The sequence below is a fragment of the Vespula pensylvanica genome, chromosome 8 (genome assembly GCF_014466175.1).
Source record: "Vespula pensylvanica isolate Volc-1 chromosome 8, ASM1446617v1, whole genome shotgun sequence".
Classification (NCBI taxonomy): Eukaryota; Metazoa; Arthropoda; class Insecta; order Hymenoptera; family Vespidae; genus Vespula; species Vespula pensylvanica.
In genome coordinates this window covers 6,557,462-6,573,419 of record NC_057692.1, presented here as the reverse complement: position 1 = coordinate 6,573,419, position 15,958 = coordinate 6,557,462, and positions in this window count along the sequence as shown.

Genomic DNA, 15,958 nt, shown 5'->3' with positions numbered 1-15,958 from the left:
CAGAATGAAGGCTTTTCTTAAGGCTGTCTCGTACTTATGTCGCTGCCCCCACCTGTGCTAGCCCAACGGGCTCTCCTCGCGAACCTCTTCGCCTTGCTACCCGAAGAACGATGCCCCCCTCTGGATAAGAAAAGGCAATATGCTTGGTCTAGGACAGACACGGCACACTTTCCTTCGACTCGCTTCTCTTTTGGCGACGGTTCATTCTTCCTACCCTTTCCTTCCAATTCTCCCGTCATCCTTCACCTCCCTTTGAAAGACACTTTTGCTCTCGAACGCGACATCTTTCATCCTTTATCATGTTCTTCGTAGTGTCTCTAGACTACTAAGATAATGAAAATTTCAAGAATTTATCTTATAAAATTAACGACGAATCGACTTTTATTTTCGTCAATTTTCTTCTAGAGATGTTTCAGTCGTCCGATATCGTAGATGTTTCGTTCGTTTATGTAATTTTTAATTTTACGGAATAAGTAAATAAAAAAAAATACGTATATACAAAAAAAGGGAATTGATTGATCACCCATGAATATATATAATAAAACAGTCGTTCGATCTAACGACACGGAGACTTTAACGCGTGTATCGTAGTATCTTCGTATAAGAGAAATTAAAGTAGCAAAGTGAATATAAAGGGACGACAAAACCAATTCGCAATAGTTTTGCCGTGCGAATGTACTCAATTTATCGTCGACCGAGCGACGATGTCGATTCTCCGAGAATAACCTTCCTGTACGTTTCATCTCGGATTTCACGCAAAAGCACGACTCGTAATTCCGAGCAGCTTCGAGTAGATGGGAAGCTGGACTCGTCCGATTCCACGCACTTATCTTCGCATTTCTCTCCCTCCGAACGGATTCATGCATGCACGCATACTTATATACCCATGTAACATCCTATCTACATACACTGTGTTATACGACTTTTCTCCGAGCTCATCTCGCACGAGCCTTGCCACCCTTGTTCGCCATTTATTAACGATCTGCCACGGACTTCGCGGTGAATTAATTTTCTTCCGTCGATCGATCCCGATGATTGATCCTCGATCGTTCGCGCGAACTCGAAACTTTTCGTCCCTTTCGACGATGCCAAGTAGTAGGTATACCTACGCGTACTTACAGTCTACCTCTTATCGTCTCGTTCGTCTTCCTTCGAGAAAAAGGAAATTAGAAAGAAAGAGAGAGATAGAAAGAGAGAGAAAGAGAAAGAGATACATAGAGAGAGTAAGAGAGATACATAGGGATAGGTAGAGATAGATAGATAGATAGAGAGAAAGAGAGAGAGAGAGAGAAAGAGCAATCTCGTTTGCGGTGGCAAAGAACGCGTGTCACGTCGCGTTAGACGCAGAGCGGCCATGTAATAGCTCGCTCCTGCGATTACAGTCGGCGTCTTCTTTCCTTAGGCTGAGTTTACGTTCGACGTTTATCGTCGGTTTCGCGGCTTCCGATAGCGACAGGATCGGTAGGTATACCCTATGAAAGAGATAGATCTTGATGGCTCGTTCGATATTGATGTGAATATAATTTGCTCGTATCGTACTTTGCGATTGATCGCCTTTACTTATTTATAATTTATAAATTTTATGAAGTGTTGACATTACAATAAGGAACTATAAAAATTTATAACGATTTATACTACCTGTATTTTTCGCATTATAAATTATAATGGAGAGGAAATGAAAGTTTTTGGATGAAATTTTTGAACGAAATCTCTTCGATTCTAGATATTTGAAAAATTCAATGAAATATATCTGATTAGATAAAAAGAAAAGAAGCATATGAAAGAGAAATATTTCGTTATATTTCGAGCAATACTCACGATATTCGAGTTATAGAATGATCGAACTAAGGACGACCGTTTCAAGATAGAAACTTCGATTTGGCCGGTTCGTTAAACTTTCATGGGGGTGGCGATCGAACTCCGAAGAGGAAGAAGCAAAAGCGATGGTTTTCCTAGCGAAGATGAAGAATGATCGGTCGTATATCGCGTTCAGTAAAGGATATTTCGAAACATGCCCCATGCTTGCAATCTGTTTTCAGATCGTGCAGTTTATTTCCGTGGAATACCGCTACACGTGAGCATCCTCATTATCAGCCTCGATTCATCATTTCATAACGCAATGAAGACGAGCTAGTCATTGTCCAAAGTCACGTCTAATTGCAACCGGTAAACCGTTGCTTTCAATATTGATAAGTTGTCAGATGTTAGAGAGAAATAGAGAAAGAAAAACAGAGAGAGAGAAAGAGAGAGAGAGAAAGAGACATATTCAGGTGCTTCCTATGTTTCATCGCACGATTCAAATTCTACACTAGGTGCGTTCATTAAGGAACTAATCGACTATGGAAGAGACATTTACCGATGCATCTTATAGACGCCAACGACTTATTTATTACGCTCACGTGCTATCCTTTAAAGCCAACGAACCAGTAAAATCCGATCGTAAGTTTCACTGCTTTCGTAATTTCATTTGCAATGTGGTGTATTTGACAATTTTCTTCTCTCTCTCTCTCTCTCTCTCTCTCTCTCTCTCTCTCTCTCTCTCTCTCTCTCTCTCTCTCTCTCTCTCCCTTTACTTTTCTTTTCTTGCTAATCCTTTAACTTTATATTTTAGATTAGTCGCAATTAATTTATTGCAATTTATAGTAGAATCCGCGTATAAAAATTTGTCTTTAATTTAAATATTCAAGTTTCCAAATTTAAGCTTTTCCTTATATCTTTTTCTTTGTCCGTTTACACAAACAATATTTTTCATATTTTTTAACGTTTCGAAGATCGATTGAAACGATTATGAGATTGATTAATTTCTCAGAGAAACATCAACTATACTTAACTCTATCATCCGTTGATCTTGGATCGTGCAAAAATCTAGATCGATCGTCGTTGCTCTTTGCGGGAAAAGCTGTTCTCTTTATTTCCCGTGCGAAACTCCATCCTGCGTGATTTCTTCGACTCGTCGTCGTGCACTATCTACAAAACGGAATGTACGACCATTTCTCGATACTCAAAGAACGGCACACGACACTTCTGATGAGTAAACAACATCGACATTCCGCTCCATATTCGTAACGTTTCAAATGGCGATCTTAGTGTAATGACGAACGTGTCTTATTTCTTCTATCTCGTTTGATACGGATTTTTCAAGCTTTTCCTAGGACATCTTCTTTCAAACTCGCACTTGATTCCTTCTGAAAGATTTAAGAGAAAACGAGGATCAATTACGGAGGATCTTATTTATTGTTTTATTATACCTAATATTATATAATTTTATGTAATTGAATTAACTAACGAGTGATTTTTTTTTAATTCATTCACTGAAAATATATATTTCTTCAAGCACATCCGTACCATTTGTTGTCACTTTCTTTAATAGTTCAATTAATGAAATTTTTCATTGCCAGGAATTTCATTATAAGAGAGAATTGAAATAATGGTGTTATTTCTGAAAGGAATTTAAATCATCTTCCACATATAATTTATTCTTTATTTATAATTAATAGTTTATCGTAATACTTCTGAATGTTATAAATTATTATTGCACTTGATTTAAATATATTAGCATATGGTAGTAGATGATTAAGTAGAAATATCCCCTTTCTTCATCGATAACGTTCGTCTTTATAAAACACGTTTTAATAAACGCTGAACGATAAGAAATCAACGATGAAAAGCATTAATTATTGGTATAACATGATAATTGACGGTTTTATTGCCATGATAAAAATTAATTGCCTCAAGAATAACTAATTATAACGTAGGAGATCTTTGTTTATGGTGGACGTGGATGCATTTTCCTTTTCTTTTCTTTTTTTTCACGTTTATCTTGTTCCATTTTAATTTCATTCTTACGTTCAGCAACTGCACTTTCTTGCTTTCCTGCTTTAAAACATTAATCGATTCTGTTATATGACCATGTACGGTATTTTTTTAACGCATTGAGAACTTTAGAAGTATAATCAATTTATACCCGGTTACTTTATTTTTATTGTAGACTTTCTAAACATACGTTATTGTTTTTTATTTTATCTTCATTGTTAGTTTCCGCAAAGAAGCTTTGAGTTTAGGAAGCGTTTAATTTAATTTGTCATTAAAATTTAGAGTGGAACCAATTAAGATATTTTTTCCACGCGGCGAGCTTTATCATTTGGGATTCTATTAAGTCTTTTGTAATCGTGCAATTAACTTCAATATGTACATGCTACGGTAGTTTTATTTAGGTTAATATCTCTAGTTCTCGCAATATATAATTAAATCCTATAAAGAATAGAAAGGTAGGCGGACTTTTATGCGACGAAATGTCTAGTATTTTCATGAAAATTAAAGGAGTTAAAATTAGTTGTATAATATTTCTGATATTAGTGTTTACGAGTTATTTTTATCACGTTGCTTTCTAACATTTACATATGATATAGCATGATCTTTATCTTTATTTTCATTTATCTTCTTTCATCGGCATAAGTTATGAACGATCGTGATGTCGATAATAATAATGAAGAAATAAACATTAATAAAATTCTGAAACGTACTACTAAAGGAATTACCTCCATTCTCGCTAACGTTATCCTTTATAAGGGACAAATATACGAAAATTGCTCGATATGGATAATAATATGAGAAAAGGCTTATTAGATTAATGGATTTTGTGTAAGAAGATTATAATCGGCCAGCGAAAACAATAATACATTATAATCCGTTCTTTTTTTAATTCTTTTTTCTTTTCTTTTTTTAAACGAGAAGCAAGGAAAACCGAATGGAATGATATAAGTAAGATAAAAATTACGATGAAGGAATCTAGGAATCTTCCTGGTGTTAGCTGCCATCCGAGATGCGAGCTGTGAGAAGAATACGTCGCAACATACTGTGAAATACCTTCTACTTCCGGCTCGTCAAACAATTACGAATCCAAATTAACGTGTGAACGGGATCCCTTAATTTTCTACGAAGTTTCTCAAACGTCTCGAACATCCCCAACGGTGAAAGATTCTACCCGATGGCCTCTCAGATAAAAATTCCGTTTAATGAATTCTTTCTTTCACGACAATTTGATCGTTTCATAAAAAAAAAAAAAGGAAAAGAAAAAGAAAAGAAAAACGACGAACCGGTTTGATAAAATTGTAGTTTACAAATATTAACTGTAAAATTATGACTTAATCGGTGATCAAGGCCAATAATTATCGAATTCCAGTGTAATATTGAAATACCGAGAAGGTTTCCATTAATTTCTTCCGCCCGTAATTTCTCTCTCTTTGGAAGTTAATTACTATTAGAGTATGTATATCATTTTATCTTATAACAACGTCAAAAGTTATAAGATTATATATGTTATTTTAAACATTTCGTTTCAAGAGATCTGCATTAATGTTGTCAGTTATTTTTTTTCCATTTCTTTTTTCTCTTTCTTCATATGTATCACAGTCACTTCTGAAATAAATTTTAAATTAAACGTCGAGTTAATCCGACAAGCGAGTCGTTTCTATTTTTATTAAATCGTCGTACGTAAGAAGGTCTGAACGTACACCCACGCGAAAATAAAATAAAATAAAATAAAATAAAATAAAATAAAATAAAATAAAACGTCTCGACGGACCGTTGTTGGCATTTCTCGCGAGAACAGAAAATGCGTGTATGGCATTGGAGTACCTTGGCACGCTTATACGCGTGCACAAACGCGAAGACGAGAGGTGGAAAGGTTCTAGACGTGCAAGGAACAGGCTATAGAATAGAAAAGAAGAAGAAAAGAGAGAGAGAGAGAGAGAGAGAGAGAGAGAGAGAAAGAAAGAGAGAAAGAAAAAGAGATGGTAGACGAGAAGACACACGTTATAAATATTGATCGAAGCCGGTTGCCCTTCTTGAATTATCTCGGGCATCGAGCTACACTGATCGCGTTTGTTAATCACGTTTCGTCGTCCCCTCTTCGTCCCTTTCCATAGTTCTACTGGTACCAGCTATCTAGCAACTATGTAGCTAGCGGCCGTTTGCCGCCCCGTTGCCTTCTTGTACGTGCCATGGTGAGCGTGAAGGTGGGAATGCATTATCATTACGTCACGCGAGCTTCTAAGCTACCGCCTTCAAAGAAAATTAAAGGATACGATAGATCGTATTTCGCTAATTTTCGTCCTTCGTACCGTGAATATCTTTAATCTCTTTTATAGGAAATATTATTAAAAAAGAAAAAAGGAAAAGAAAAAGAAGAAGAAGAAAGAACATTCTCCATTTATTCCTCTAGAACACGTATGCATTATTTAACAATTTATCATTTTTGAAAGTATGCTAACATTGTTGAGAACGAATTAATCTTATATCGTGATATGTTGTATCGTATATGTGATTGTTCGAGGAGTTTGGAAACCTTTATGCACTTGAATGGATACGCGTTCATCGTCAGGCAACGTGCAAACTGTTCAAGTCGCGATACTATGGCGCCCGAAACGGGACAAGATTTTGTGATTCAAACAGATAGAGAATACCGTATCGTGATGGTTAGATATTCTCTGGTAGCTCTTCGTCAGCAATTTATTTCTCAACAACATAGGTATGTTCTATGCACTTCCCTCGTCTTTTCCTATCTATTTATACTTTTCTTTGTTATTTATCAAAGGAATTCTTTGTGATAACGTTTTTGAAAACAATTATCTTTCTACATATTTTCATAGCTTATCGTTCAACAAAATCCTCAAGTACTCAAATAATTTCTTTTCTTCGTTTTATTCTGGACTCCCTTTCGACGTAAACGTGTTAATCTTGTTTACATGATACTAGATATAATTTCTCAGGAAGGAAGTTATAAATGAACACAAGTAACGTCTATCTACAAACATATCGTCTTACACGTGTTCGCTCGCGTGTGCACAGCTTTTATTCGTTTAAAAACGTAATTTTTGTTTGAGAACTGGATAAAAGACGGATAAATTAGCTAAAGTACCATTAACATAATGACACAATAATCCGCGAATCTTTAACTTAATGGAAATGAGCAGAACTGTTCCTAAAATTTCTTCGAAGTTTCTCCTGAATTTTTATAAATCTTTTTTTAATCTTGAAGAAAATTTAGAAAATCGTGTAACGACGAAAACAATGTCAATTTTATCTCGATCAAAATCTATATGTCAAATAAATAAATAAATAAATTCGATTCTATCGTTTCTATTTATAAAATAAATTTTCACAAAATGGCTGAAGAAACTGAACGTTTTAGATAAAATATGTCAGTAACATCGACTGTAGGAATATAATAATTATTCGTTTATAGCGAAATTGATTTTTTCAAATTTGACTCGTTAATTGGGTTAGAAAGAAAGTACCGTCAGTTTGTGTGGATTCTCATGAAATGAAACCATTATCTTCCTTTCTCTCCCTCCCTCTTTCTCTCTCGTATGTATTATCTTCTTTACTTCACCAGCAGAGAAACAGCTCTTCTCGTTCTTCTCCCTTCTATCCACATCTTTCTCGGCATCGTTTCCTTTCCTACATAGTACAGAGTCGCTGTTACCTTCGATCAGATAAAATCGAAAGCATTCCAAACACGCGTCACGTCTGCCTCGTGCTTTTAATCTCTCGTTAATCAGCGAGTTACTCTCTGGGAAGCGGAGACGAGGAAGACGTACTCTAAGAACGCTTAACTGTAAAGCTTTCCCGCGTTTATTTATTAGCAATCACATTCGCTCGAGATAATGGAGTTTTCATTTTCGATAAATCTTCGTGCACAATAGTTAAATTTTTTATGTATGCAATTCAAATTATAATAATATAATTTTGATCTTGATTCTGTTTCGTGCTCTAGAACCATGTCCTGGTCCATGTCCTGTTTCATGTCCTGGTTATAATCTGCTTTCTGAATAGATCCGTTCATTGATTCTCTTGATCAACGATAAACAAATTTTACAAAGTACATTAAAGGTACGTTAAGAGAGTACCTTATTGTGGGATTATAGAAAGACTAGAAAGGCTAAATTTTATATCGAACTATTCGATCCAATAAGATTTTCGTATAATTAAATGTATACCGGCCTATCATTAATAAAAGCAGCTATCACCGGAACGTTCGTCGTCTTCGTTCAACTATTATCGTAGGAAGCAATTAATTTTTTCTCCTTTTTTAGCCATTCGATACGTTTCCTTTAGCAGACTATTCACAATATCATACAAGATAGTAGGTCACTCAAATTCTATTTTTATTTAGCGGAAATGAAGGCTATCTGGATTCTACAGGAAAAGGAAAATTATGCAGAATCATCAGTTTGATCCTATGCTATAGTGAATGTGCTTGCTTGAAAACAATGAAGAAAGAAGAAAAAAAAAGATGAAGAATGAAGGGAGTGTGTCAAATACTATACAAAAGGTAAGGTTCTTTTGAACAAGGAAACAACAGAGAGACAGAAAGAGGGAGAGAGATAGACAGAAAGAGAAAACAAAAAGAAAAAGAAGAATTTTTTCATTAACATTCTAGGTCCGACTAACCAACAAGCGGTTCAAGTCGTTTCCAAGTCACGTACTCATCGAATCCTTTTTTTGCGATTCTTTCCACCTTTAATAGACGTTATTACGAACTTAACGAGAACATCAAATCCGTTTCTATCGATCGTTTGCTGTCTTAAGATACTTTCACTCTCCGCTTTTCGTCCGACTAACAATTATCACGTACGAGATCATCAAACCGCTTTTACACGATCTTTTTCTAATCCTTTCACGGGCGTTCGCGCACGCTTGGCTGGCCTGCCGAGCGCGTGCCCATGAAATTGACGAGTACTCGGAGAAAGTAACGACTTCTCGGTTGTTTGCTTTCGATACTTAACGGGAAATAATGATACACAGCGTGCGAAATCCATGCAATGCGTTGCTTCGAAATAGATTGAAAAGATTGAGAGGTTTTGATCGATTTTCTTTCGAGCAACTGACCGAAATGTTTGGCCACTCTTCAAATAAAACTGAAAAGAATTTCTATATAAGGAGAAAGTTCGATCTTCAAAGAAAACAAAAAGTTCGATGTCGATGCTTTTATAACGGAACTTCGTTCGGTTTATCCTTCGATCTTCGATATCAATTCGTACGATCGATTGAGTGTAATTGAGTTATTACATTATAAACATATATCGTTAATTACAGTATCACGAAGAAAGACGTTTGTTCCTGACGTTAATTCATGCAATTTAGTTGAATTTCAATAAGTATGTCGGACATCGATCTCGCGTATTATTTGCGGATTCTAATCACGCGAACGGAGAAAGGGATTTCATTGCAAGCTAACGCGATGACTAAGCAAGAATGATTCAATCGTTGATCCATTAGAATCCAGGTGCACCGTGGAAAATTAATGGCATCCTTTCTTGAATTGGCAGCCTTGAAGTCGTAATACAGACCGGGAGACCGGTCTGGGGATGTGTCATTACCTACGGATTACTCGATTACCTAATAAAGGGTCTCGACGATGCGGAATCCTGGAAAGTTTCTTCGTGGTCCTTTCTTCTTTCGCTATTACCACGATAATTAAATCTTAAACCTCTTGTGCGGCTCCCTCGCAGATATCAACTGCTTTTCTACCTGTTCATTAGTATGATTATCTTAAACATGAGGAAAGCTTCCGATTCATTCATACCAAACATGATGAATTTGTCTCGAATTCATTAATGATTCATTACGAACGTCGAATTTTCATTTTTTCTATTCGATGATTGAATTTACTAATTTATTAATAAAAAAAAAGACAGAAAGAAAAAAGAAATATATAAGTTAACCGTATTCGTGAATTTTAAATGGATCATTTCAAATGAATCATACGAATGGTTAAGTCGCAAGACTTAATTATCCTTTAAGAGAGAACGTATTTAAGAATATATAATAAGAAAAAATTATTAAGTTTTCATCATTTCCCAGGAAACCTTCTCATCTCGCTATCAGGTTGGCGAACAAGTTCTCAGAGAGCTTAGCAGCAAGGAATTAATTTCTTTACGTGAATTTTACCATGGCGCCTCCGGCATATTGCAGTCTTACGTGATAAGCGATCGAGTTTCGTATTATGAGCGTCTAATTGTAAGCGCGTGATCATTCACTCGTTAACGTGCGATCACTCGCGACCGGTTTTATCATCATTGTTATTATCATTATTATTTATTTCTTCCTACATTTTTCTCCCATTTCCCTATTATCGGACAATTAAGCACTCATTAAGAAGGAGATACGTCTTCCTCGAGATTATCACAGGAACACTCTCTTTTCTAATGAGTTATTAGCGACCAAATAAATAATCGGTGAATCCTGCATAGTGATATTATCTTTAACATCGATACGATCTCTCATAGTAAACATTAGAACATAAAACCATACGCAATCGTAACTCACAAAATGTGAAACTAATGGGACCATTATCATCAAGGGTAACAAGGATTCCCAATTTCGTTTATTTTCTTTTCATTGTCACGATAAATTAGTTACTTTCAAGATCGTTATCATGATAACTCGTTGGGAAGCTAAGAAATTGTACATTTACATGCTACCATATTGCACGCTCTTTCCAAGAAGTAACTTTGTTAAATCGAGCTAGAATTATCTTGATCTTTGAAGAGATGTACAAGGGTATTCTAGTCGGACAGTAAATGTATTCTCAAGATTCTAATTCAATGATATTTAGTATACTGCATGTAAAAATGAAAAGTATCAATAGTAATTTATTATTATAGTACATGATGTATCCATAACATCGATACTTTCATTATTATCATTGGTATATTAAGTAGGTAAGAAATTATTAACTAAAAATCAAATTGTTACGTAGATATAGGTGTTATTTATTCGTAATTTAGAATTTAAAGAAAAAGTTTCGAAATGAGATGAACGTTAAGAAATGTCGGTCGTATATAATTACTATTATCGGCGTGCAACCGCAATTCCTTTATTCGTGATTGACGAATCCAGAGCAGTCTTGGAACGTGCCGACAAGGCTTCTCTCGCGTGGCATACTCGCAAAAAAGAGTCGCACATGAATAAGATCGTTCGGCTCGCTTTCCATCGTGATCCACCCACCATATAACGAATGTAATGGATACGAGTCGGCAAGAAATGGGTATCCGCTTTCTTCGAGATAATGCGCCAAATTTTACTCCTTGCCAAAGTCTTTGCTTGTGCATGGCGCAACGTCGAAACAAAAACTGACCGTTATCCGACGAAAAATTGGCAATACCAGATCGATCGTGTTCGCCTTTTGCTTCCAACCGAGATAATTTATTCCATGGATGTTTCACAAGAAATATATTCGACATATTTTCTTATCGTTTTTACATTATAATTTAAGAAAGCGCACGTTTGATTTTTTGATCTTACTGGTGAGACTATCATTCTTTTTTTTTCTTGTTTCTTTTTTATTAAGACTCTCTCCTCTATCTATTATGTTACTCACGTAGAAAGTGATAGATAGCATAATTACGGAGATTTTCAGAGAGAATATTCGTCGAGATAATTAATGAACTTTATTCGACGTTCATATTCGTCGGATTTTTGGACTTAATCGATAGAAGAGTTTCACAATCTCGGATCATTATTGAATGACGTTTCATCGTCGACGAAAAAACACATCTGTTTCATCAAACGGTAATCGAAACTTGAATGGGATTGGGACAAGGCGACGCGAAAAAAAGTCTTAATCGGAAATCGAGGAGGAGAAACGAGAACCCGAATTGCTTCGTTAAATACGTATCTCGTTAAATGCTTGACGAATTACATTGGTTCTTCTTTGTTAGAAAACTTTCACGATTTCGATTCCTTTATTGATGCTTTCTTCCTTACGAATTAAAGTGATTCAAGATTTTCAAAAGTCAGGAACTTCGAAATTTATTAGTCTGTCTTCGTTAATTAGTTTTACTCTCCATTAAGATTTATAAATAATTTAAGTTAATTAATATATATATATATATGTAATATATTTTAAACTAATTCTATCCTTTAATAAATAATACTATATATACTGTAATCTATAAACTAAAAGGAATATTGTCTAGAAAGTAGTTAATCTTATTACAACGGAATTCTTCATTATAATTTTTATTATCCACTAGTACGTTTTTATTTCTGAAATAAATAATAATCGGGTTTTAAGACTTTTTACACGGTACGATGTTTTACAGCGTTATAATTTTAAAGAGAAAAAAAAGCAAATTAGAGGCCGAGAGGATTCACCTTGTAATTAACTTCCCTACAAGACGAGATCGATTTGCACAAAAATCTACAAAAAGATTCTACTCGTCTTCTAAGGATATTAGCCGAAACGAACGAAATAAAAATATGCAGATCCATATAACTGTGCTTTGTGATTTGCCGTGAGGAAATAGAAAGAGAAAAAAACAAGTAGAAAGAAAATGAATTCGATTCGCAGATGCAGAAGCGAATTTATTGTATAATAAATCGATTTTTGAAATTCAACATGACACTTTTTTCCCTATGTAAAATTATTTATTAATTAAAATTATATTATTTGAAACGAATAAAATAATTATTAACAGTAATTAAGAGTTCTGTAGTTTTTTAGATGATTCAAGTCCATTACATTAATTAAATATAAAGATACCAATAAATTAACACTGATGATAATAAATAAGTAATAAACGTAAAAATGATACGAGCATTCGGGTATATATTTTTTTACACGTACATATATTTACAAAGATTTAAAATTTTGTTAATTAAATAATTTTTTATCTTCTCTTTTTCTCTCGAATGATAATAAATTTTAAAAGCGAGGATGAGACCGTCTGTCCTCGGATATACACTAAACGTGATAAATCCTGACGCAGTAATTAGAAGTTTCACTTATTACACAAAACTACATTGTAGGTAAGACTCCGTCAGACGTACGGGTCAAATATCGATATACGTACTGATCCACTGACCTCGAAACTTTCCTTAGTAAAAACTTATCTCATGTCTTAAGAATCTTCCTCATCCTATCGCTCAAAGCATGCGTGATTTCAACAACAGGTATGGACAAAATGTGAACTACATAAAAATACAATAAGAGAATACTGTTCCCACTACACACCATTGGTGTATAAACTTATATAGATTATAATGATTCTCTTATATGTAATCTAACAATCGAAATACACATTATATCGAAAGTAAATATCGTGTACTTAGCATATAGATCTCACCACGCTGATAGACAAACTGGAGAGGATAACTTTATTCTTTCATATTAGTATCATTATTTAAAAATCAAAGTAAAGTTTGAGTTCCAAGATGATAGTCATCTTAGCGAGAATTCTGGCCTCAATGCTAACTGCAGTTGGTTTAAGTCTGGCTAACAGATAACGAGATCGTCCAACACCGGTAGTTTCAGTAACCATTATTAAACACGACCGGTCATGCTTTCGAGATTCTGCAATTTACCTCGGAATCCAAGATCGGATTCTACCGTACTTAAGAATACTCGTTTAAGTGTCCGGGACACAACTGTAAGAGTGTCCTACCTAAGTACGTTAAGGCCCAAGCTTGAACTTAATTGCGCCCGTGAACGCCCACGTGAGTGCCCACCCACAAATGTTCTATTTAACCGAACGAGAGAAAGGATATTCTTCTTGATACATTTAATGCGGAAAGATTTCAAAAACATTCTTATAATAATCAAAATCGATATAATATCGCAATTCCCTCGATGATTAATGGATGGGGAAAAAGAGAAAGAAGAAGAATAAAAAAAAATCCTATTCTATCCAAAAGAATTTTATTCATTTTGAGGAAAAATGTGAGAACGAAGAAGTAATGTTTCCGAATTTACCTTTACACTCAGAACTACAAGAACATTGACAACATGACTAATTGTAAGAGCCGTTCTCAGAAGGTTTGAACATACTGATAAACTTTCGAAAATGGTTGCCCTTCTTGAGCCGCAATTTGTGAGAGCCTCTTCGGTATATAGTCTTTTCTTTACTTTGTGTTTTAACCATTGGATTCAGGCATTATGTGGGAATAAGAAAAGAGTCTCTGCTTAAAAACGACCATCATTCAAAAAGTGTAATAACAGAATGTAGTATATTACAATGGTTAACGGCAAAGAATTAGAACCGTTCTTGATTTTAAAATATGGAAGGAAACCGACAATTCTAACAGAACTGAACAGACACAACTCAAAGTTCTTTACATAAAAAATAACTACTACCTTTTCCAGAAAGATATATTTTTACCGAAAGATCGATTTTTGACTATGCAAAGTATCGATTCCATTTCTAATACCACATTGTTATAATACGCCAAATTATAATACAACATTTTAAAAGAAACATGGACATCTTTGCATATTTATTCTTAACTGCTTACAATATCATTCAGTTTTCATATTTTAATAATATTTACTTTCTGTAAATATTATATTTCTTTTAGTTTTCTCTTTCAAATATTATCTCATTTCGTTCAGTTTTCTCTTTCAAATATTTTCTTATTTCGTTAAGTTTTCTCTTTCAAATATTATCTTATTTCGTTTTCTCTTTGAAACATTTTCGTTTTTCGTTACGTTATTCTCTTTCTTGATAATTAAAAAATTCATTTCATTTCCCGTTAGTTATCCCAGCTCGTAGATCATCAACGGACTTACATTAGAATCCACCGACCGTGCACATATATACAAGTACACTTATATTTATTCGGATGTTCCAACAGATAATAATTTTAATCGATGATTTATTATAAATTAATATTAATCCTTTGCATTTTTCATATTGAAGAATAAAATCAAATTGAAACAGAGAATGCAATATAATATTTTGATCTATAATATATTATCTTGCTATAATTTCATTTTACTTATTCATTCGTACTTTCATATATAAATCATTTGATATAAAAATCGTTACATTATATCATATGAAATATTTAAAGAGCAAAATCGCTAATTAATTTATATCAAATAAATCATTAATATGAAATTTATCATATCAATTTATATGGATTCGACTCTGTTTCGTTAAAAATAGAATCTAATCGATTTCATATGATCGCAAATTTCTTTGAATCATAATAAATAGTAAAATCATAGAAATCATACTAACGGTTAATTATCAAAGTCATTTTTGACATTAGATGCAAAGCTTTTTTAATCATTCGAGAAAGCCATATCCTTGTTTAAGTCTTCATCTTTAAAATGAGACCTTGTTTATCAAAATCGATGAAAATTACGGATATCGAAATTATGGAAAATCCAGATTCATTACTGACGTAAATCATTATAAAAGAAGGGATGAAGAACAGCCTTAAGAAATAAATAGCACATCGAACGAAAAACAATTATCCCGTTGAATAGAACGAGGAGGAATTTGGTGGCAATTGGGATAAATAGTCAGTCAAATATGGTCAGAAAGGTTTAGAAGACGATAGTGATGTACTTCATTACCTCTATTTAATCTTGGTCGATCTATCTCCTTAAAGGGTCTTTAAGCTTGCCGGCTTTACGATCTTACATTGGCGTAGTCGATTCAGAATTCAGAATCAAAGTTAAAGATTGCTTATAATTATATCATTCGAGTAGATTTTATTATTGATAATAATAAATTTAAGAAATGATTGAAATAATGCCAATGTTTAAAATAAAATGTTTAGATTATTTTCAATAGAAAAGTTTATTTTAATCAACAATAATAGTTAGCAAAGTAGACTACGCTATTGACGATTCTATCCGAAGGTAAGCACCTCGAGCAATAAATCCGTCGAGCGGTTTCCTTTACTAGCAAATTCTTTTTATTCTTCGTCAATGCGCCACCGTCCTCGAGTGACTCCGATACGACAAATATATTTGCTTGTCAAATAAAGATTCTTCTCTAACAAAGACTCTTACGCAGAACTTGTTATACAAATGCGTTTAATAGATTTTGCAACTACTAGATATCGATTTCATTAGTCTGGATTCTAAATTTTTTTACGTATAAATGTTCTTGGATTTAATATACAGATCAGACGTTGAAATAAGTTTTCAATTAATACGATA